Here is a 24,380-nt window from a genome sequence, read left to right on the forward strand (position 1 = left end):
ACTGATCACATTTAGACAAGGCCATGGTCAAAGTGGAAGTTCTCTCCTCCCTTCAGAGAAAGGTACCTCCTTCTTTGATGACCCATTCTTTCCACTGAGATCTCACTCACGGAGATCTTTCATTTAGGTTTTTTTTTTTTTTTTTTTTCCCCCAGAGTGTCTTGGCTTTCCATGCCTGAAATACTCTCATGGGCATTTCAGCCGGATCCACATGCCTGAAGGGCTGATTATGAGGCCAGAGTGCTGTTAGGACATTTGCCATTCTATGGGTCTGCTGTGTAACTCACTTCCCATGTTGGATCATTCTCTCCCTTTTTGATTCTATCAGCTAGTATTTGCAGACACTATTCTTGTTTATGTGATCCCTTTGGTTTTTAGTCCTATCATTATGATCAATTGTGAACAGAAATTGATCACTGGGACTAGTGAGATGGCATTGGTACATGCCACCTTGATGGGACTGAATTGGAATCCTCTGGTATGTTTCTAACTCTACCGTTTGAGATAAGTCAGCTTGAGCATGTCCCGAATTGCACATCTCTACCCTCTTTTATTCCCACTCTTAGATTTAACAGCGATCACTTTTCAGTAAGTTTCAGCACTTAAGAATAATTGTGTATTGATTACAGTATTCAACCAAAAGTTTTAAGTAGAACAAACAGAAAAATACTAAGAGGGATATCATATTAAGCTGCTCATCAACAGTCAGGGCAAGGGCTGATCAAGTCACCTTTTCTCATAGTGTTCATTTCACTTTAACAGGTTTCCTTTTTGGTGCTCAGTTAGTTGTCACCTATCAAGGAGAACAAGTGGTATTTGTCACTTTGGGATTGGCTTATTTCACTCAACATAATGTTTTCCAAATTCCTAACAGGGATCAATTTTCAGTTAAAATTTAAACACCTAAGAATAATTGTGTGTTAATTACAGAGTTCAACCAATGGTACTAGAGCAAAAAAAATACTAAAATGGATAAAGTATTACATTGTACATCAACAGTCAGGACAAGAGCTGATCAAGTCACTGTTTCTCATAGTGTCCATTTCACTTCAACAGGTTTCCCCTTTGGTGCTCAGTTAGTTGTCACCAATCAGGGAGAACATATGATATTTGTCCCTTTGGGACTGGCTTAATTCACTCAGCATGATGTTTTCCAAATTCCTCCATCTTGTTGCAAATGACTGGGTTTCATTGTTTTTGACTGCTGTATAGTATTCTATAGAGTACATGTCCCATAATTTCTTTATCCAGTCTACTGTTGATGGGCATTTGGGTTGGTTCCAGGTCTTAGCTATTGTGAATTGAGCTACAATAAACATTAATGTGCAGACAGCTTGTTTGTTTGCCAATTTCATTTCCTTTGGGTAAATTCCAAGGAGTGGGATGGCTTGGTTGAATGGTAGGTTAATATTCAGGTTTCTGAGGAATCTCCAGACTGACTTCCATAGTGGCTTAACCAATTTGCATTCCTACCAACAGTGGGTTAGTGTCCCTTTTTCCCCACATCCTCTCCAGCATCTATTGTTGGTAGATTTCTGAATGTGAACCATTCTAACTGGGGTGAGGTGAAAATCTCATTGTGATTTTGATTTGCATTTCGCTGATTGCTAGTGATCTTGAACATTTTTTCATGTGTCTGTTGGCCATTTGGATTTCCTCTTTTGAAAAATGTCTATTGAGGTCCTTGGCCCATCTCTTAAGTGGGTTGTTTGTTTTGATGTTGTGGAGTTTCTTGATTTCTATGTAGATTCTGGTTATCAACACTTTATAAGTTGCATAATTTGCAAATGTAGTTTCCCATCCTGTTGGTTGCCTATTCACTTTCCTGACTGTTTCTTTTGCAGCACAGAAACTTCTCAGTTTGATGTAATCCCAAATGTTAATTTTGGCTATGACTGCCTGTGCTTCTGGGGTGTTTTCCAAGAAGTCATTGCCGGTACCTATATCTTGCAGGGTTTTTCCAATGCTCTCTAATAATTTGATGGTGTCAGGTTGTACATTTAAGTCTTTAATCCATGTTGAGTGAATTTTTGTGTAAGGTGAAAGGTAGGGGTCTTGCTTCATGATTCTGCACGTGGAAATCCAATTTTCCCAGCACCATTTATTGAATAGACTGTCCTAATCCAGGGATTGGTTTTGGACCCTTGATCAAATATGAGTTGTCTGTAGATGTTTGGATTGATTTCTGGTGTTTCAGTTCTGTTCCATTGGTATATCCATCTGTTTCTGTACCAGTACCATGCTGTTTTGATTACAACTGCCCTGTAGTATGTCCCGAAATCTGGTATTGTGATGCCTCCAGCTTTGTTTTTGTTGTACAAGATTGTTTTAGCTATTCGAGGTCTCCTGTGTCTCCATATGAATATCAGCATCATTTTTTCCAGATCTGAGAAGAAGGTCTTCAGTATATTGATTTGTATTGCACTGAATCTATAAATTGCTTTTGGTAGAATGGACATTTTGATGATATTGATTCTTCCAATCCATGAGCATGGAAGATTTTTCCATTTCTTGGTATCCTCTTCTATTTCTTTCTTTAAGGTTTTGTAATTTTCATCGTAGAGATCCTTAATGTCCTTGGTTAAATTTATTCCAAGGTATTTGATTGTTTTTGTAGCTATTGTGAATGGGATTGATCTTAGAAGTTCTTCCTCAGCCATGGCATTGTCTGTGTATACAAAGGCTGTTGATTTTTGTGCATTGATTTTATACCCTGCTACTTTGCCAAACTCTTCTATGAGTTCCAATAGTCTCTTAGTAGAGTTCTTTGGGTTCCCTAAATAAAGAATCATATCATCTGCAAAGAGGGATAGTTTGAGTTCTTCCTTCCCAACTTATATCCCTTTAATTTCTTTTTCTTGCCTAATAGCTCTGGCTAGAACTTCCAGAACTCTATTGAATAGCAGTGGTGAGAGTGGGCATCCCTGTCTGGTACCAGATCTCAGTGGAAATGCTTCCAACTTTTCCCCATTCAATAGGATGTTGGCCGTGGGTTTTTCATAGATTGCTTTGATTGTATTGAGGAATGTTCCTTCCATACCCACTTTGCTTAGAGTTTTCATCATGAAAGGGTGTTGTATTTTATCAAATGCTTTCTCGGTGTCTATTGAGATAATCATATGGTTTTTCTTCTGCAGTCTGTTAATGTGGTGTATCACATTGATTGTTTTGTGAACATTGAACCATCCCTGCATACTAGGAATAAATCCCACTTGGTCTGGGTGGATGATCTTTCTGATGTGTTGTTGTATTCTATTGGCCAGAATTTTATTGAGGATTTTTGCAACTATGTTCATCAGGGATATTGGTCTGTAATTCTCTATCAATGCTGCATCTCTTTCCGGCTTAGGAATTAAGGTGATGCTGGCTTCATAGAATGAATTTGGGAGGACTCCCTCTTTTTAAATTGTTCTGAATAGTTTGAGAAGAATTGGAGTTAGTTCTTCTTTAAATGTCTGGGAGAATTCAGTAGTGAATCCATCTGGTCCTGGGCTTTTCTTTGTTGGGAGGGCCTTTATTACTGTTTCAATTTCTGTCTCAGTTATGGGTCTGTTTAGGTTTTCGATGTCTTCCTGGTTCAATTTAGGTAGGTTGCATGTGTCCAGGAATCTATCCATTTCTGATAGGTTTCCCTGTTTGCTGGCATACAAGTCCTTGTAGTAATTTCTGATAATTCTTTTTATTTCTGTGGTGTCTGTTGTTATGTTTCCTTTTTCATCTCTGATTTTATTGATTTGGGTCTTTTCTTTTTTTAGTTAGTTGGGCCAATGAGGTGTTAATTTTGTTTATTTTTTCAAAAAACCAGCTCCTCGTTTGGCTGATTTTTTGTAATTTTTTTTTGATTCAATCCTGTTGATTTCTTCTCTGATTTTAATTATTTTTCTTCTCCTACTAGATTTGGGTTTGGTTTGCTGTAGATTTTCTAGATCCTTCAGGTGAACTGAAAGCTCATCAAATTGGCTGCCTTTCCAATTTCTTGATGTAGGCACCTATTGATATAAACTTTCCTCTTAACACTGCTTTTGCTGTATCCCATAAGCTTTGATATGTTGTGTTGTTATCCTCATTTACTTCCAGAAAATTTTTGATTTCTCTTTTAATTTCTTCTATATCTCATTGTTCATTCAGGAGCATGTTGTTCAATCTCCATGTGTTTGCGTATGCTCTAGGGATTCCTGAGTTGCTAATTTCCAACTTCATTCCTTTATGGTCTGAGAAGCTGCATGGTATAATTCTAATTCTTTTGAATTTGCTGTGACTTGCTTTATGGCCTAGTATGTGGTCAATCCTAGAGAAGGTTCCATGTATTGCTGAGAAGAATGTAAAATCTTTAGCTGTAGGATTGAAAGTTCTATAGATATCTGTTAGATCCATTTGGACTATAGTGTCATTTAAATCTACTGTATCCTTGTTGATCTTCTGTCCTGTTGATCTGTCTATTTCTGAGAGTGGAGTATTGGAGTCCTCCAGTACTATTGTATTGGGTCTAAGTCTCCCTTTAAGTTCCTTAACAAATCTTTTAAATAAACCAGTGCCCTGTAGTTAGGTGCATATACATTGATAATTGTTATATCTTTCTGTTGAATTGGTCCCTTAATCATTATATAGTGTCCCTTAAAATCGGACAACAAAAACTTTACCATTTCCATAGCATTTGCAAATATGTTGTGGACTAGACTGTGCAGGAAAGAAGTAAAGATGTCATTTTAAGAAGATGTTGCAATAATTGAGATGGTATGTTCTATGGTTTAACTGGAGATTTTCAAGGGTAACTCAGAAAGTGAGGGGAATGATGAAGGGGCTATGATATAAAACACCAAGTGTGGGTCTCATAGGACTTCATGCTGTAGACAGAGATGCAATTTTCCCTTAAATATTTTAAAAGTTATTATACAGAAGATGAATTATTATTAGTCTTCTATTTCTAGGAGCTAGGATTAGATAAACAAGTATGAATGACAAGGGGCAGACTTCTCAATATATGACAGCTTTTTAAAAACATGAGTTCAAAATTGGAATTTGATGTTAGAATAGATTATGTAGCTCTGAGTATCTTTGAGTTTGAGCTACATTATCATTTGTTCAGGGATTTTGGAATAAGTTAAATTAAATTTAGGAGGAAATACAGAAATAGCTGCATTACAGCTCTAATTTTTAGAAAACAGTGATTCTTGCCGGCGCCGCGGCTCACTAGGCTAATCCTCCGCCTTGCGGTGCTGGCACACCAGGTTCCAGTCCTGGTCGGGGCGCCGGATTCTTCCCGGTTGCCCCTCTTCCAGGCCAGCTCTCTGCTGTGGCCCAGGAGTGCAGTGGAGGATGGCCCAAGTGCTTGGGCCCTGCACCCCATGGGAGACCAGGATAAGTACCTGGCTCCTGCCATCCGATCTGCGCGGTGCGGCGGCCGCAGCATGCTGGCCGCGGCGGCCATTGGAGGGTGAACCAACGGCAAAGGAAGACCTTTCTCTCTGTCTCTCTCTCTCTCTCACTGTCCACTCTGCCTGTCAAAAAAATAAAAAATAAAAAAAAAGAAAACAGTGATTCTATACCTTAAACATATGTGAGACATAGAGCTAGACTCTGACAAAAAGTGATATGCTCTTAAAAGCAATGGTAAAAGGTGAAAGAAACAACTTTTGTAGCTTGGCCAGTTTGAAAGGTGTCCAGAGATGATTACCTTTAAATTTACTAAAATTTTAAGATTTATTTTAATGTGGCTATCAATTAAAATATAGTATATATATGTATCTGAATGTGTACATCAAATAATTTTTTCATAATAAATTTCCAAATGTCACCAAACTCCCTCATAAAATGAATTACCATGTCTTTCTCTTCCCTGTACTTTGGTGAAACATTTTAAGCACTAATATTTTTATAAAATTAATGGATCAAGGCCGGCGCCGCGGCTCACTAGGCTAATCCTCCGCCTAGCGGCGCCGGCACACCGGGTTCTAGTCCCGGTCAGGGCGCCGGATTCTGTCCCGGTTGCCCCTCTTCCAGGCCAGCCCTCTGCTGTGGCCAGGGAGTGCAGTGGAGGATGGCCCAGGTGCTTGGGCCCTGCACCCCATGGGAGACCAGGAAAAGCACCTGGCTCCTGGCTCCTGCCATCGGATCAGCGCGGTGCGCCGGCCGCAGCGCGCAGGCCGCGGCGGCCATTGGAGGGTGAACCAACGGCAAAAGGAAGACCTTTCTTTCTGTCTCTCTCTCTCACTGTCCACTCTGCCTGTCAAAAAAAAAAAAAAAAAAAAAATAATGGATCAAGTGATACACTGCAGGGCTTGGATTCATGACATATTTTGAAGCTCAGTAACTAAGAAAATCCACTGTAGTCACCAACATCTATTTTGTGATAATGTCAACATATTAAATGGAAAGAAAGTAAATTTCTGCATCCCCAGAGAGCCACAAGATTGCTATGAAGTTATTTTTATTCCCATTTGGCGGTGGTAGAAACTGAGTTCATACAGGTTGAGGACATTTCCATGGTCTTGCAGTTAGCAAATGACTCAGCCAAGAAACAAATCAATATTTGCCAGGGAAAGCTGTTTCTACTGCAGAGCCTCTGGAACTTGGATGAGGAACTGTAGCTGTAATCCATTACTGCCTCTCCACTTCAAACCCACCCTTCAATTTATGATGCTAAATGAGATTCTTTTAAGCATTTCTCCTTTAATATGAGCACAAACGCCAGCTTTGTCAGTAGGGGATATGTGTGGACACTGCAGAGGGAAGCTTGGGTTGGCTGGTTTAGATGGTGTTAGAGTGAGAGGGAAGATGTCAGCTGAAGCTGTACCTCATTCTTGGGTCCAGAATGTACTGGATTCTCGATGGCACTGGAACTTCAATCTAGCAATAACCTTTATTTGACTCTCCCTAGACAGAATCTAGTGCCTTGAATAATTCTCACTCACAAGCCCCAAGGGCCTCCTGCCCATCCCGATTCCCTCTGCAGCCTGCTCTGTCTACTAACACAGTCTGTGTGTCAGCACCTCCCAGACCTTCCCTAAGCCTTCAAGAAGATCCTTGTTTACCACCTGACTGACAAAGTTGCTTTTGCCTGCCCAGTGGTGGATTATAAAGTTCATTTCATTGTTTATTTATTTGTGACCTTTATTGACATATAATTGATATTAAATATCACATGCATGTACTGTTTACAATCTCATAAGAATCAGTAACTGCAAACAGGTGTAATAGCCATCCATCTCTTCCAGAAGTCTCCTCCTGTTTTTTTTTTTTTTTTTCTCTAGCGGTCAGAATACTTACCTTACATCAAATCTCTTCACAAAACTTTTAAGTTCACCATGCAGTATTGTTAATTGCAGCACAAAATTTTTCAAACCAATTTATTCAGTGGGTATATTTTCACTTCTTAGTATTTTGTTCCTTACATATTACAACTTAGCCTTAAAGTACTAGGTATTCCCTACATATTGGAGTTTTATTTAATTACATTTAATGATTCTTTTATAATAATTGTATATGATTGACCAATAGTGTGCTTTATGTTACTGATCAGACCACTGCTAATATAGAGATCTTTAATTGTAGAAATCATTAGTATACATGGTATATGACTTGGTGGCACCAGAGAAGATTTACTGGTGTGTAAATTCAAGAGCAAAGTTGGAGAGTAAAGTACCACAAGAAGACCAAGGTGGAGGAAATTCAATTAAGAACTGCCAGTAAAAGAGAGTCATAGACCAGAAAACCATTTGTCATGCAGACAATGGGAGAAAATACTATCAAGTAAAGGATGGATAAGGAACCTCACCAAGAGGTCAGCTAGTACTAATGCGATAATTGTCAAGATCCAGTGAAAGTAACATAAATAAATATCATTATTCATATGCTGTTTCAGAGAAGACAGCAGAGGCTCCAAACAAGAATTTATTCGGGAATGATTAAATCAAGTTGATAGGCACATTCACAACCTCCCATTCTTATAATTTTGGATGTAAAATCACTCTTGTGATTTGAAGTATATAATGTGTCATCATTTCCTGTAGTCACTATTCTGCCAATAGATCACTGAGTCTTATTTTCTAGTCCAACTGAGTTTTGGTACCCTTTTATCAGCAACTTACCTTTTCCAATCTACTCTACTCGTCAGAAAACTAAACAGTTGGTAATTAAATATATTTTAGTTGTAATAATTGATATACAGCACCAACATCAGAGTAGGGTGAGTACATTTCTAGGCAGACTATGAAGGTGGACTTAATTCAACTTCAACAACAAAGAAGATGTTTAACAAAGGTGTTTTCTCCCCTCTAAATTGAAACCCTGGAGAAGATTGTCCTTTCAAGAATAAATACTGCTAAATATCCTACTTGTGAGGAGTTTCACAACATTTTTGATGCAGAGAAAAAAGAGAAGGAAAAGGAGAGAAGGCAGAATCTTACACACAGAAAGGAGAGTGTTTCAGGAAGTGAATGTAGAATGTTGAAATACTCAATTTCTTGTCTTGACAAGTAATGCACAGTGTTCACTATGTGGAAAAAAGTAAAACAAAATAATGATAATGAAGAAGATCATAAGATAGTACTAGCATTGAGTAGGATGTCCTGTATAAAAGTTATTACCAAGGACTTGAAGGGAGCATGAAAAACAAACACTTATTTATAGGTCATTCATGCATGTCACGGTCATGAAATGAAATTTTTAAAGCAAAATTATGTTTGTATGTGTTTGGTACCTTTATTTTAGTTTAAGCCCAAAGAAAGTTGCTAGGGAAGCAGTAGTAAATGACGAGTTCCTAACAAAATGCTTGTACACATAATGAAGTCATTTCAGGTACATGTTTGTAAAATGAGAGAGGAGAGCCCATGTGAGTATGACCCATCCATCCCAGTGAGTATATAAAGGTCTTGGAAGAGTTCCTGCATTCAAACATCAGTAGTATCTTCCTACACCTCACCTGAAACTTCATCTTCTGACATCATGTGTTGCAACTACTATGGAAACTGCTGTGGAGGCCGTGGCTATCGCCATGGCTGTGGATATGGCTCTGGCTATGGTTATGGCTGTGGATTCAGCTCTGGTTGTGGCTCCAAGAATGGCTCTGGCTCTGGCTCTGGCTGCAGATACAGCTCTGGCTGTGGCTATGGCTGTCGATACAGCTCTGGCTGTGGCTATGGCTGTCGATACAGCTCTGGCTGTGGATACAACACCGGCTGTGGATTTAGGACTGGACATGGATATGGTTGTGGATACAGCTCCTGCTGTGGCTGTGGCTGTGGCTCCAGTGGCCATGGCTACAGACCATCTTGCTACAGGAGATGCTGTACCTCTTGCTGCTAATCATCATGAAGAATTATCCTTTGCCTTTCAAACGACCACCCCAATGCCAAGTACAATTGATATCCCCCCACATTTATAACAAAGTAGGTTGATTACATTATTCCAGACACCTGAATTAGTGTCAAAATATCTGTTTGCTCTTGATTTGGACTGAGGAGTTTCTCAAATCATTGAAGATTTATTTGATCATTTTAAAATGTAAATTTTATATCTGTGTCTCTGTTCTGTAGTTATCTATAGAAACATAGCATAATTATGTAATTGTTTCAGTCTTTTAATAAAAGACAATATTTGCTTTGAAGCCTGGTTTCCTTTATATCAATTGCACCATTAATTTCAGAGTTTTGGTCTCCAAGAAAGCTGAATGAGTGATCACAACTCAAGATATGACTAGGTATTTTATTGTGTGAATCCAGACATTGACTCTTTTTCATTTTCCGAATTTCTTGAGTGTTAATTACTTTTATATGTAAACAAAATATCATACCCCCAAATGCATCTTAAATGCATAAAGGATTAGAATAGAAATATCCACGAGAAAAGGAATATACACATGAGGTTAATGCACTTGTGTGAAAGTGATTGGCTTTATCTTGAATTTGATTCATAGTAAAATAAGCAATGATACACATTTAAAATTAACAACTTCTGAAATATGTGCACTAAGAAGTCTTGGAATGAGCAGATAAGAGATAACACTGCTACAACTGTTCAAGGATCCTTGCCTCTTCCTGTTCCTCACTCTTGTGTGGCTATTGCACTCCTGGTTTCAAAGTGGTTGCTATGTATGAGCAACATCATGCTCAGTTTCCAGCAGGGAAGAAGAGCATCAAAAGATGAAGAGACTTAGGATTATTTTTTAAATGACCATTTGCTTTTTATTTTTGAAAGGAAACCTGTCTGGAAAACATTTGACTACCCACTGCTGTTTGCTACAGAGTCATATGGTCATTCTAACTTGAAGGTGGATAAAGAAAAGGATTGTGAGCAAGGTTGTGCTGATAAGCCAAAAATTTGCGTCAAAGCTAACAGGTCATGGGTATCAGAGGGAAATAAAATTATAGAGAAACAAAAATGTAGGTAAAACAATGTGTCCAAGGACATACATAGATGGTTATTAAATAGAAGAGTTTTTCTATAAAAGAAAGTAAGGTTAGTTATACTTCTATCAGGTAAACTTGGTGTCCTCAAACATGTTTTTCTTCAAGTGTAGAAGACTGAGCTAATATGTCTTCTATTGCTATCACATTAATTGTTTGTCCATACAGGCTGTTTTCTGTTTATTTTTTAAAATTGTTTTGTTTTTTGTTTAGTATATACCTATATCTATATCTATATCTATATCTACATCAATATCTATCTACAACTATAGGTATGTTCTTTTGTGTACTTCTTTAATTTTCATTCTTACCCCTTTCTTACATTCATAGCCATCTGCAACTTTTGTAGTTTTTAAGAAATCATCCAATTTCACTTTGCAAACATACCAAGAGAGTTTATAATTGTATCAGTTGAGCACTTCTAATCTGAAAATCTGAAATCTGAAATGCTTAAACATCTGAAATTATTGAATAATTATCTTAAGCCCTACCATGAAACTTTGTTTCATGCAAAAATATTAAAAGTATCGATAAGGCACTGGCACTGTGACTCAGCAGGTCAAGCCGCTGCCTGCAACGTAAGCATCCCTTATGGGCACTGATTCATTTCCTGGCTGCTCCACTTCCAATTCAGCTCCCTGCTAACGTGCCTGGGGAAGCAGCATAGGAGAATATTCCATATCCTCTACTCATAATCCCAGTGAGGTTCCTCTTTCTTTCTTTCCCTTTTTTTTTTTTAGTTCATTAAATACTATTAATAAATTCCCTTGACATTTTTAGATATTGCAAATATTGTATACCAAACTGCTATTTGTTTATATTTGTATATTGTACATATAATTGAAAATGGATCTTATTTATTTTTTTAAAAAGTATTTTTTGAAAGGCTGAGTGACAGAGTAAAGGAGAGAGGGGAGAATGAGAGAGAGATAGATTTTTGAACCATTGATTCACTCCTCAAGTATCTGCAATAGTTAGGACTGGGCCATGCTGAAATCAGAAGCTCAGGAAACTAGTCTGTATCTCCCACTTGGGTAGCAGGGACTCATGGTGGCAGTTATGCCATCCAAGGATTGCATTAGCAGGAATATGTATTGGAAGCAGAGTAAACAGGACTCAGAACAAAAACTCAGGAGTCAAAGTAGTGGCTTAACTTGCTGTACCACAATGTTTATAAATTTTAATCCCATGACTTATGATTTTATAGGATTTTTAAATGAGGGCACATCCAATTTTATGTCCAAAATATTCTATATTTTCATTTATTTTTAAAAATTTGTTATTAATATTCAGAATAGATTTCATAGGCACAGTTCTAAGAATGCAACAAAACTTCACTCCCTGCCTCCCTCCCCACCTCCCTCTTTCCTTAAATTTTTGAAAAAACATATTTTCAGTCTAGTGTATAATCACAGGCTTAATACAACACTAACCATAGTACTCAATAAATAAAAAGTAGAAGGATCACAAGTTTTACATGTCTCACTTCAATTGTTAATCCACCTATATTTCACCCTGTAAGTGATGTTGCAATTTCATTTTTCACTCTATTGAGCTGGTTTCTCTAATATTACCTATTAAAGAAACTATCTTTTTTTCACTGATAGGTGATTACTCTTTTAGTATATATTTTTACTGTGCTCACAAAGTTTTCTTTAAACTCTTTACCATACCATGTTCTCTCTATATTTGTGTCTCTGTATACTTTGAAAGCTATTTTGTGAGGAAGAATTAGAATTATTTTAATTTATGTTTTCTCTAGAAACACTTCCTGGGTGGGCAGAATTTAAAGAGTAATAGACTTTGCAAAATAAGAAGATTTTAATGGTTAGAGGAGTGTGAAAAAAAACTTATCAGAATACAGCCATAAATTATTGATATATATCATTTGTTTGACTTTGCAATTTAGTGATTCCATGAGTAAAGAATAATTTAAGGTACCTTGGCAAACTGGATAAAGCCGATATGGCCTGGAAAGCTGGGGTAAGTAACTACTAATCCTTCTGGACTCAGAAAGAAGATAATTATGCTTTAAGAGTGCATTTTTTTAGAAAGATTTATATTTATTTGCAAGTTAGAGCCATAGAAAAGGAGAGAGAGAGAGAGAGAAAGAGAGAGAGAGAATTCCATCAGCTGGTTCACTCTGCAGATGGCAGAAGCCAGGAGTCTGGAGCTTCTTCCAGGTCTCCCACATGGGTGGCAAGGGCCTAAGCACTTGGGCCATCTTCCCCTGGTTTTCCCAGACCATTAGCAGGAAGCTGGAGATTGGAATTGGAGCAGCCAGGATACAAACTAGTACCCATATGGGATGCTGGCATCGCAGGTGGCAACTTTACCTCCTAAGCCACAATGCCTGGTGTTTTTTTTTTTTTTTTTTTTTTTTTTTTTTTTTTTTTTTTTTTTACAAATAGAGTTAGACAGTGAGAGAGAGAGCAAGCTCTTTCTTCCGTTGGTTCAACCCCCCCCCCCCCCCCGCAATGGCCTCTATGGCCAGAGCTATGCTGATCCGAAGCCAGGAGCCAGGTGCTTCCTCCTGGTCTCCTATGCGGGTGCAGGGACCCAAGCATTTGGGCCATCCTCCACTGCCTTCCCAGGCCACAGCAGAGAGCTAGACTGGAAAAGCAGCAACCAGGGCTAGAACCCGGTGCCTCTATGGGATGCCAGTGTTGCAGGTGGAGGATTAATCAAGTGAGCCACAGAGCCGCCCCTAAGGGTGAGTTTTGATGCAGCTCACCTACTGTTAAAGTTAGCACTTCTGGATTTCCAGAAAAAAGACCAGTGTAGGAAACTGCAGAGAATTCATGGGTGTTGTCAAATGTAGTGCAATGATGAATAGAGTTGATCTCGGATTTTGCTGAAAAAATAAAACTCATGATCTTAATAACTAACAGGTGAATGAATAAATTAAAGGGAAATGAAAAATAGTTGGAGATAGGGGGCAGCGCTGTGGGGTAGTGGGAAAAGCCATCACCTGCAGTGTTGGCATCTCATATTGGTGCCAGTTCTAGTCCTCCTGGACTCACCCTTAGGGGCGGCTCTGTGGCTCTGTGGCTCTGTGTTGCCGGGTTCTAGCCCTGGTTGCTCCTTTTCCAGTCTAGCTCTCTGCTGTGGCCTGGGAAGGCAGTGCAGGGTGGCCCAAATGCTTGGGTCCCTGCACCCGCATGGGAGACCAGGAGAAAGCACCTGGCTCCTGGCTTCGGATCGGCGTAGCTCTGGCCATAGAGGCTGCTCCTCTTCCAATCCAGCTCTCTGCTATGGCCTGGGAAGGCAGTAGAAGATGGCCCCAAAACTTGGGTCCCTGTACCCACGTGGGAGACCCAGAAGAAGCTCCTGGCTCCTGGCTTAGGATCAGTGCAGCTCCAGCCATTGTGGTCAATTGGGGAGTGAACTAGCAGATGGAAGACCTCTCTCTTTGTCTCTACCTCTCTCTATAACTATTTCAAATAAATAATAAATAAATAAATTAGAAGAAAAGAAAAGGAAGTGTGATCCTAAATAATTACTCTAACTCCACAACTTGAGAGTCTAGAGAAAAAAAATACTAAGTCCAAAGTTAGTAGAGGAAGGAAATGTTAAAGATCGGAGTAGAAAATTTAAAGAAGAAAAAAAGAAATGAGTAAGAGAGGGAAGGAGGGGGCTAGGAAGAAAGGAAGAGAATGAGAGAGTAGGGAGAGAGATAGGAAGGGAAATATCACTGGATTTGTATAATTGTATCTATGAACTACCTTAAATCTACTATCTTAATATTAAAATTAATTCATTCACTAATTAAAATATCACAGTAGAAATAATGAAAAATGGAATAAAATAATATAAAAAACCAGTGAAACTGAAAGATGGTTATTTGAAATGTTCTATTAAATTGACAAAATATTAGACTAACAAAAAAGCAAAGACAGAAATAAACAGAATGGGAAAGAGATAAGGTGACATAATAACTTATAAGAGAAAAACAAAGGATTAGAAAGTGCAACTATGTACAATTTTATGGCAACAAAGTAGGTAATATAGAAAAAAGGAATACATTTCTAGATACATACAACCTATTTAAAGCAATTCACAATGAAATAGAAAACATAAACATCTCAATAAGAAATAAGGAGAATGAATCAAATAAAAAGCCTCCCATCAAAGGAAAGCATAAGAACTGATGTGTTCATGGATGAATGCTACCAAACATTTAATGAAGAACTAAGATCACTCCCTCTGAAATCTTCTACAAAATTGAAAAAGGAATATTTCTACATTTCTTTTATGATGACAGCATTACCCTGAGAGCAAATCCAGTCAGAACACTACAAGAAAAGGAAATTACAGATCATTATCCATGATAATCATAAATGCAAAAATTCTGAACAAAATACTAGCAGACTAAACTCAACTGCACATTAAAAGGATCATTTCTCAGATCAGATGGGATATATCCCTGAGATGCAAGCATGATTCAACACTCTCAAATCAATAAATGTGATACCCAACGTTTACAGAATGAAGGGCAAAAAACATATCATCTCAATTGATGCAGAAAAGACAGTCAACAAATTTCAACAGCCTTTATAATAAACACTCTCAAGAAATTAGATATTGAATGAATGTACCTCAACACAACAAAGTGCATATATAATAAGTATGTAGATCAAACTCAATTGCAAAATATTGAAAGCTTTTCCTGTAAGACAAGGAAGAAGACACGGTACTCCTATTGAACAAAACACTGAAAATCCTAACTAAAGCAATTATGAAAATAAAAGAGAAAAAAAGGCATACAAATGAGAAATGAAGAATTAAGTTATTTTCTTTTTCTTTGCAGGTGACATTATCTTATATATAGTAAACCTAAAGATTCCATCAAAAAATTTGTAGAACTAATAAATACATCCAAGAAAGTTTCAGTATACAAAATTAACAAATGCAATAAAACTAGCATTTTGATACACTAACAAGTGTCTGAAAAAGAAATCAAGAAAAATAGTCCACTTATAACAGCTACAAAAATAATTAAATTCTTATCAATAAAACTAACCAATGCTGAAATATCTTCAATGAAAATTATAAAACTTTAGTGAAAGAAAGTATAGAAGACAGAAAAGGGAAAGCATGCCATGTTCATGTGTATGAATAATTAATATTTTAAAACTGCTAGAGTAGGCCAGCGCCATGGCTCACTAGGCTAATCTGCCTGCGGCGCTGCACACCTGGTTCTAGTCCCGGTTGGGGCACCGGATTCTGTCCCAGTCGCTCCTCTTCCAGTCCAGTTCTCAGCTGTGGCCCGGGAGGGTAGTGGATGATGGCCCAAGTGCTTGGGTTCTGCACCCCATGGGAGACCAGGAGGAGGCACCTGGCTCCTGGGTTTGCATCCGTGCAGCTCCGGCTGTAGCGGCCATCTGGGGGATGAACCCAGGGAAGGAAGATCTTTCTCTCTGTCTCTCTCTCTTGCTGTCTAACTCTGCATATTCTCCCCCCCCCAAAAAAAGGACAGTTTTGCATGGGTTTTGATGAGAAATCATTATTTATTCTCATAACTATTTTACCCTATTCTTTAAACATCTTTAAATGATACTCACTTTTTGTTCAATGATTATTTAAAAAAGACTATATTGATATGGTTAACTTCCCAGGGCTCTCAGGTTTTGCTTTTGTTTTTCTTTTCTTTAAGTCATAGGCCAAATGACTAATATTGCTTAGAAATGTGTCTTGAACTCTTGAAGTACTCGTAAGGTGTTGTTCTTAATTTGAATATTGGCTATGAGTTTATCAGGGACCAAAATCTCATTTATCTATATAAACTCATATATCTATAACTCTATAACTCACGTAACTATCTGCATTTCATGATATGTACACTGTATTTTAATAAAATATTGGAAAAAAGAGAATTATCTTGAAACTTGATGGATTGTATGTTGAGAAATGTTTATATACCTTATTTTTATCTTTTAATTCTATTTGCACAAACTTTTTGATGTCCCTTCATATTTTATATTTGAATACACTGAGAGTAGAATATTCTCACAAAAAATAAGTGGGTAATGAATGCCTTTCGTAGGTTAATTTAGTCATTCCAAAAAAGCACCCATGTATCAAAACATCATAAATACACTTAACTGTTTAATTAAATTTGGAAAATAGGTAAAAAGCAGAAACTTACATTTTCTTTTACTGGGGTATTCTTACACTTTTATAGCGTGATGTCCTGAATCAGGGTGGTCCTTCAAATGTCACATTACTCATCCATACACTAGACTTCAGTTGCAGTATGGTCACACCTAGAGACTGATGTTACTTTTCTATGGGAATTCTGTTGTTGCTTGGAATTTGGAAATTTACTTTCTCCCTATTTAATGAGCTTACATTTTTTCAAGTTATGAGTTGTAATTTGTTTTTTTCTTTTTTCTTTTTTCTTTTTTTTTTTTTTTTTTTTTGACAGGCTGAGTGGACAGTGAGAGAGAGAGACAGAGAGAAAGGTCTTCCTTTGCCGTTGGTTCACCCTCCAATGGCAGCTGCGGCCAGCACACTGGGGCCGGCGCACCATGCTGATCTGAAGCCAGGAGCCAGGTGCCTCTCCTGGTCTCCCATGCGGGTGCAGGGCCAAGGACTTGAGCCATCCTCCACTGAACTCGCAGGCCATAGCAGAGAGCTGGACTGGAAAAGGCGCAACCGGGACAGAATCCAGTGCCCCAACTGGGAATAGAACCCAGGGTGCAGGTGCCACAGGGGGAGGATTAGCCTAGTGAGCCGCGGCTCCAGCCTTGAGTTGTAATTTCAATGAATTTTGAACTAAGCTTTAAAATATGCAGTGAAGACAAGCCATGTGACATATTGTTTGATTATGTATTTTTTAAAAACATGTATTTTTTTAAACATTACAGAGAGAGAAGGGGAAATACAGAGAGAAGGAGAGAAAGATCTTCTACCTGCTGTTTCACTCCCTGATAGCTACAACAGCCAGTGCTGGGCCAGGTGGAAACTAGGAGCCAGGAGCTTCTTCCAGGTCTCTCACATAGTTGGCCAGGGCTTAAGCACTTGGGCCATCTTTTGCTGATTTTTTTCAGGCCATTACAGGAAGCTGGGTCAGAAGTGGAGCACCGGGACACCAACCAGCACCCAAATGGGATGTTGGCATTGCAGGCAGCAGCTTTACCTGTTATATCACAATGCTAGTTATTCTGTGTTTTTACAAACTCATTATTTAATACACTGCCTCAATAAAGAGCAGTAAGCTAAATTATATGATAGTTTATTTCCTGAGAGAAATTGGTGATTGAAAATTTATTATGAAATACATGACTCTTTATATAGATTTATCTAGATAAACTAAATCATAAAATTTTGGTAAATAATAGGCCGGCGTCGCGGCTCACTAGGCTAATCCTCTGCCTTGCGGTGCTGGCACACTGGGTTCTAGTCCCAGTCGGGGCGCTGGATTCTGTCCTGGTTGCCCCTCTTCCAGGCCAGCTCTCTGCTGTGGCCTGGGAGTGCAGTGGAGGATGGCCCAAGTGCTTGGGCCCTGCACCCCATGGGAGACCAGGAGAAGCACCTGGCTCCTGCCTTCGGATCAGCGCGGTGCGCCGGCCGCGGCGGCCATTGGAGGGTGAACCAACAGCAAAAAGGAAGACCTTTCTCTCTGTCTCTCTCTCTCACTGTCCGCTCTGCCTGTCAAAAACAAACAAACAAAAAAACCCAACAAACAAACAAACAAACAAAAAAAAAACAAAACATAAAACCAAAAACAAAACAAAAATTTTGGTAAATAAAACATCAAAAATGTGCATACAAAAATCTGAGAGCTATCATTTGGAATGCCCATACTCAGATATTAATGGGGGAAAGTAGTAGAATGTGTTGTCATTGGATATGAGGATTTCTGCTATCTTCTTTGTAATTCCTATATAGTTTCTGTAGGACTCTTTAAATTTTTTAAAAAATATGAAGTTATTTTTATTTCCATTTGGCAGTCACAGAAACTGAAGTGCATTCAGGTCGAGGACATTTCCATGATCCTACAATGCACAAACGAGCGAGCCAGGAAACAAATGAATGTTTTCCAGGGAAATCTGTTTCTACTGCAGAGCCTCTGGAACTTTGAAGAGAGAATGTACCAATTGGAATGTTTCCAGTTTACTGCCTGTCAGCTTCAGATCCACCCTTCTGTTCATGCTCTGTGATGCTAGATGAAATTCCTGTGAAGACTTCTCCTTTAATGTGAGTACGGCTTTCAGTTATATGTGTAGGGGATGTGCCTGGACACTCACAGGGGAGGCAGCTCTCCTGCTTGGTTTGCCTGTGGTACTAAAGGAGATGGTGGATGTTGGCAGTGTGAGTGGGAAGACATCAGCTGAAGCACTTCCTCAGGCTTGGATCCAGAATATGCTGGATCATCAATGCCACTGGAACTTTAGTCTAGCAATAACCTTTATTGGATCCTCCTTAAACAGAAACTAGCACCTTGAAGACATCTCATCCTGGAGTCCCTGTGGACTTCCTGCCCACACAGATACCCAGATTCCCTCTGCAGCCTGTTCTCTTACCCACCATATTCTGTCTGTGTGCCAGGAACTTCTGGGCCCTTCCAAGGCTCGCTTCACTGGCTTCAGATCACTTGCTCACCACCTGTAGCTCAGGGCATTACTCTTGCCTCATGGTGGCTGCATAACGAAGTTTTAAGAACATATAATTGATACACAGAATAGTATAAATAACTAGTGTATATAATATACTATGCTTGGATATCATCTTTTACCTATGAATAACACCCATAGCCAAAGCAAATATCCCTGATAGCCTCCAAATATGTCCTCAAACTTGTTTTTTTCCAACTGCCGAATGCTTAAACTAATTTCCACCCTCCTCACAAATTATTAAAGTGCTCAATTGAATATTAGCTACAGTTTAACAATTTTCTAGTCAGTTCATTCATTGGGTGCAATGTCCCTTCTAAATTTTCCTTTCTCTGAGCATTCTTCTTTAGCCTGGATTTCCAGACAACCTTTTTTTAATGTACTATTATTTTACTCTTTATTATATTTTAATATTTTATATTAAATGTCCCAAATTAATCTACTTTGTGATTTCTGTATCCTAAATATACATGGATGAATGCAGAAGACTATAGGGATCATTTCAGTGTAAGTAGTAGCTAAATTTTTGACTGCAGATAGGATTTATTGATGTGTAATGTGAGACGCAGGTAGAGACTAAAGAAGGTTCAAGAACATTCAAGCTTAGAGAAAAGTAAAGGGAAAATTGTCAACGAAAGAGAGGTCATGGACCAGAAACACACTTATCATGGAAAAAATGGTGGAAGATGGCATCATGTTAAAATAAGAACGGATAAGAAATATCATTGAAAGATCAAATATTATTAATGTCATAATTATAAGAACCCAACAAAAGAAATATAAATATCCATATTGAACTTTTGGTTTAGAGAAGACACAGGAGGATAAACAATAAAATGCTTTGTAGAAGTTAGTGTTTGGCAAAGTCTTTAAGGTATCATTTGGAATGCTTGTATCCCATCTCGAAATGCCTTGGTTTCAGTCCTGGCTCTGCTTCTGATTTTAGGTTGCTGCTAATGTGCATTCTGGTAGCAGCAGGTGATGATTCAAGTTCTTGAGTTCCTGTTACCCATGTGGAGATGAATTGAGTTCTGGGCTGCTGATTTTTCTTGACACAACTCTGGATCTGCAAGCATTTGGGAAGTGAACCAGTAGATGGAAGATGTTTTTATGTTTGTCCTTGTCTCTCTGCATTTTAAGTAAATAAAATTAAATAAACAACACTAAAAATTTAAGATAGAAAAAAGAAAATATTGTGGAATGATTGAATCAAATCTGATTGGCTTAATGGTGCCTCTTATTTTTAACATTTTAAAAAATATTTATTGATTTATTGCCGGCGCAGTGGCTCACTAGGCTTATCCTCCGCCTAGCGGCGCCGGCACACCAGGTTCTAGTCCTGGTCGGGGCGCCGGATTCTGTCCCGGTTGCCCCTCTTCCAGGCCAGCCCTCTGCTGTGGCCAGGGAGTGCAGTGGACGATGGCCCAGGTGCTTGGGCCCTGCACCCCATGGGAGACCAGGAAAAGCACCTGGCTCCTGGCTCCTGCCATCGGATCAGCGCGGTGCGCCGGCCGCAGCGTGCCGGCCGCAGCGGCCATTGGGGGGTGAACCAACGGCAAAAGGAAGACCTTTCTCTCTGTCTCTCTCTCTCACTGTCCACTCTGCCTGTCAAAAAAAAAATATTTATTGATTTATTTCACAGAGCTACAGAGAGAGGGAGAGACAGAGTAAGAGTGAGAGAATGTGAGAGAGATCTTCCTTCTGTTGTTTAACACCTTAAATGACTGCAAAGGCCAGGGTTGGATCATGCAGAAGCCAGAAACAAGGAGCTTTATCTGGATATCCCCAAATACTTGGGTCTTCCTCTACTGCTTTCTAAAATGCGTTAACTGGGAGTCGGATCAGAAGTGGAGCAGCCAGTACTCAAACCAGACCTCGTAGGGATGTTAGCAACACAGGCAGCAGCTTAACCCAATGCACTACAATACTGGCTTCTCATATTTACCAGTATTTGTATGATACCTTTTAGATTTCTAAAAATGAATTTTTTTGTAATTTGAAGTACACAGTGATATATTTTATAGTAATCATGCTGTTCATAGATCACTCAAACTTATCTTGCAATCTAATTGAATTTTTGTATCCTTTGAAAATCTCTCCTCACATAAGCTCTGTTAATATAGAAGTATTAACTGTTATTGTCATAAAATTTTTTGAGAGAAAAATTGAGACCAGAGCTCTCTTTGGCTGTTTCATTCCATCAAAAGCATGCAAAGGCTAGGAATTTGATGGAGTTGAAGTGACGAGCTAATAACAGAATCCAGGTTCCCAACTGAATGGCAAGTACTCAATTACTTGAACCTTTGCTGTTGATTCCCAGAACTTGCATTGAAAGGAAGCTGGAATCAGTAGTCAGATGATCAAATCCAGGTCTTACAATAAAGGATTTAGGCATCATAACTTCTAGGATAAACAACTGATCTGGCAGTGTTAACTATTGATTGATTAAATTTTACTTGAAAATATTGATATATAATAGAAATCTCACAATACTATGAGTAAACTCATAGGTAGACTTGTATTTAAGACTTGAAATTAATTCAACAGCAAAGATGTTTAGCCAGGGAATTTTTGTTCCCTTTTAATAAACTCTTGGAAACATTGTCCTTCCAATAATAATTGATTAACTTCCCTACATACCCAGAGAAATAAGAAGCCATAGCCTTCTTGGGAGAGGAGAGACAAGATTTTTGGCAGAGAGGAGGGTGTTTCAGGGAGTAGATATAAGATGTTAAAATACTAAATTTCTTGTCCAAGATACATGGCAAACAATATAGTGTGATTATGATGGAAAAAATAAAGAGTTAGGAAAGGGAAAAAATAAAACAAGATGATGACAATGAAGAAAATTATGATGGTAGTTAACACCATTGAGTAGGACCTCCTGTATAATAGTTATTTCCAAGAGCATGAAAAGGTAGCATGACAAACAAACACTTATTTATAGGTCTTCCATGTTTAGGTTATGTGCTACATGATGTTATGGTCATGAAATGAAATTTCCAAAGCAGAATGACATCTGTAGGAATTTAGGTATTTACAAAAGGCATCTTTATTTTGTTTAAGGCCAGAGAAAGTTGCTAGGGAAGCAGTAGTAAATGACGAGTTCCTAACAAAATGCTTGTACACATAATGAAGTCATTTTTGGCACATGCTTGTAAAATGAGAGAGGAGAGCCCATGTGAGTTATGACCCATCCATCCCAGTGAGTATATAAAGGTCTTGGAAGAGTTCTTGACATTCAAACAACAGTAGTATCTTCCTACACCTCACCTGAAACTTCATCTTCTGACATCATGTGTTGCAACTACTATGGAAACTCTTGTGGAGGCTGTGGCTATGGCTATGGCTGTGGATATGGCTCTGGCTATGGTTATGGCTGTGGATTCGGCTCTGGTTGTGGCTCTAAGTATGGTTCTGGCTCTGGCTGCAGATACAGCTCTGGCTGTGGCTATGGATGTGGATATGGCTCTGGATATGGGTATGGCTGTGGATATGGCTCCCACTATGGCAGTGGCTATGGCTATGGCTGCTACGGCTACAGACCAATTTGCTACAGAGGATGTTATTCCTCTTGCTGCTAATCATCACAAATATCATCATTTGCTTTGATATGACCACTCCACCCTAAGATCCAGTTAAAAAAACTCTTCGTCCTTTAACATCACTACAAAGTGAAGATTATTTTTTGTCTACTAATTTTTTGTCTGTAGTTGTTGGAGCTCAAATACTGTTACATCATTGAAGACAGAAGATCTTATTCTCATCATTTCATAAATTTAAATTCTGATTATTTTCTTTTCTCTGCATTGTTGCCTTCTGAAGAAAATGGGGGACCATATGATTGGAATATACTAAAAAAAGAAAAATAATACTTTCCTAATAAAAGACTTTGTTTACTAAATACTCATGTCTCCCTTATGTCAAGGTCAACATTGGTTTCAGAGTTTGTGGTGTCATGGCATACTATATCACAACTTAAAACACAAGATATTTTGTAGGTAATGTCTAAATTTTGGCTCTCTCAAATATTTATTAATCACTTATATTTTAACAGTACATTGTATCTAAACATATAAACAAATATCCATAAAATGTCATGTACTGCTTGAATAAAGATTTGGAATAGGGAGATTAAAGAGAAATTCATGCTAATGAAGATACAACAATATGTATTTAAATTTGACAGTTTTTGAAAATTGTAAAAATATACATGGATTGAATTCTCCCAATAACAGAGTGACTGAATGGATTTTTTATAATGATTCATTATGTGCCACCTACAGGCAACTCATTTCAATGTTAAGGAATCAAATGGGTTAAAAGTAAAACTAAGAAAAAATTTTCATAGAAATTGAAACCAAATGAATGTAGGTGCAGATTTCTCTATACCAGATAAATAGACATTAAGTCAAAAAATATAAATGACATAATGCATGATAAAAATGTTAACTCATCACAATGCAATGATTATTAATAAATATGTACGTCATATCAGAACAGTTAAATATATGATACAAATATTAATTTATCTGAAGACAGAGATACTAGCACCACATTAATGGTAGAAGACTTCAATGACCCATTTTATACAATAGAAAGATCATCTGGACAGAATGTAAGTAAATACCAATTGGAAATGAACTACAGTTTAGAGCAAATGGACCTGAAAATATATAGAAAACATTCAATACAAGAGCAGCAGAATGTATATTTTTACCAAGAGCTCACATAATCTTCTCCAGTACACATTACATATTAAGCTACAATTCTTAAAATTTTTAAGAAGATTATGACTATACCAACAACCTTTTCCAAATGTTATGACATGAAACTAAAACTGAATAATCAGAGCATTATCAGTAAACTAAAATATATGGAAATTAAACATCATTATCTTAAACAACAAATAGGCCAAGGAAAACAGGACAGCAATTTCACAAAAATCTCGAGACAAATAGAACTGGAAATACAAGTGGTTAAAACTCAAGTTATTTAGCAAAACGGTTTTAGGAGGGAACTTTAATGTAAAAATGCCTATGTCATAACTGTAGAAAAAGAAATCAACAACTTAACTTTATAACTCACAGAACTAGGAAAAGAAGTACAAAGTCACCTCAATATTAGTAAAAGAAAATAATAAAGAACACAGCAGAAATAAATGAAAAACTAGAAACTAATAGAAAAAAATTAATGAAACTAAGAGTTAGTTTGTGACTCATAAAATTAACAGATTTTAGATAGCTAGAACAATTAAGAAACAAAAGATAAAATTCAAATGAATAAAATTAGAATCAAAGAGGAGACATAAAAACTGACTGCTCAGAAAAATAAAAGATCAGTTGTGGCAATTACGAAT

At 37.9% G+C, this 24,380-nt stretch overlaps 1 long non-coding RNA gene across 1 annotated transcript; it reads left to right on the plus strand.

Annotated features, from left to right (window-relative positions):
• The first annotated feature begins 22,283 nt into the window (after positions 1-22,283).
• Positions 22,284-23,011, plus strand: LOC127482806 (uncharacterized). Its single transcript, XR_016232064.1, has one exon. It is a non-coding gene; the product is annotated as an uncharacterized LOC127482806 (long non-coding RNA).
• The last annotated feature ends 1,369 nt before the right edge of the window (positions 23,012-24,380 follow it).

This window comes from Oryctolagus cuniculus, chromosome 4 (genome assembly GCF_051225735.1).
Source record: "Oryctolagus cuniculus isolate XC-2025 breed Fujian yellow rabbit chromosome 4, ASM5122573v1, whole genome shotgun sequence".
Taxonomy (NCBI): Eukaryota; Metazoa; Chordata; class Mammalia; order Lagomorpha; family Leporidae; genus Oryctolagus; species Oryctolagus cuniculus.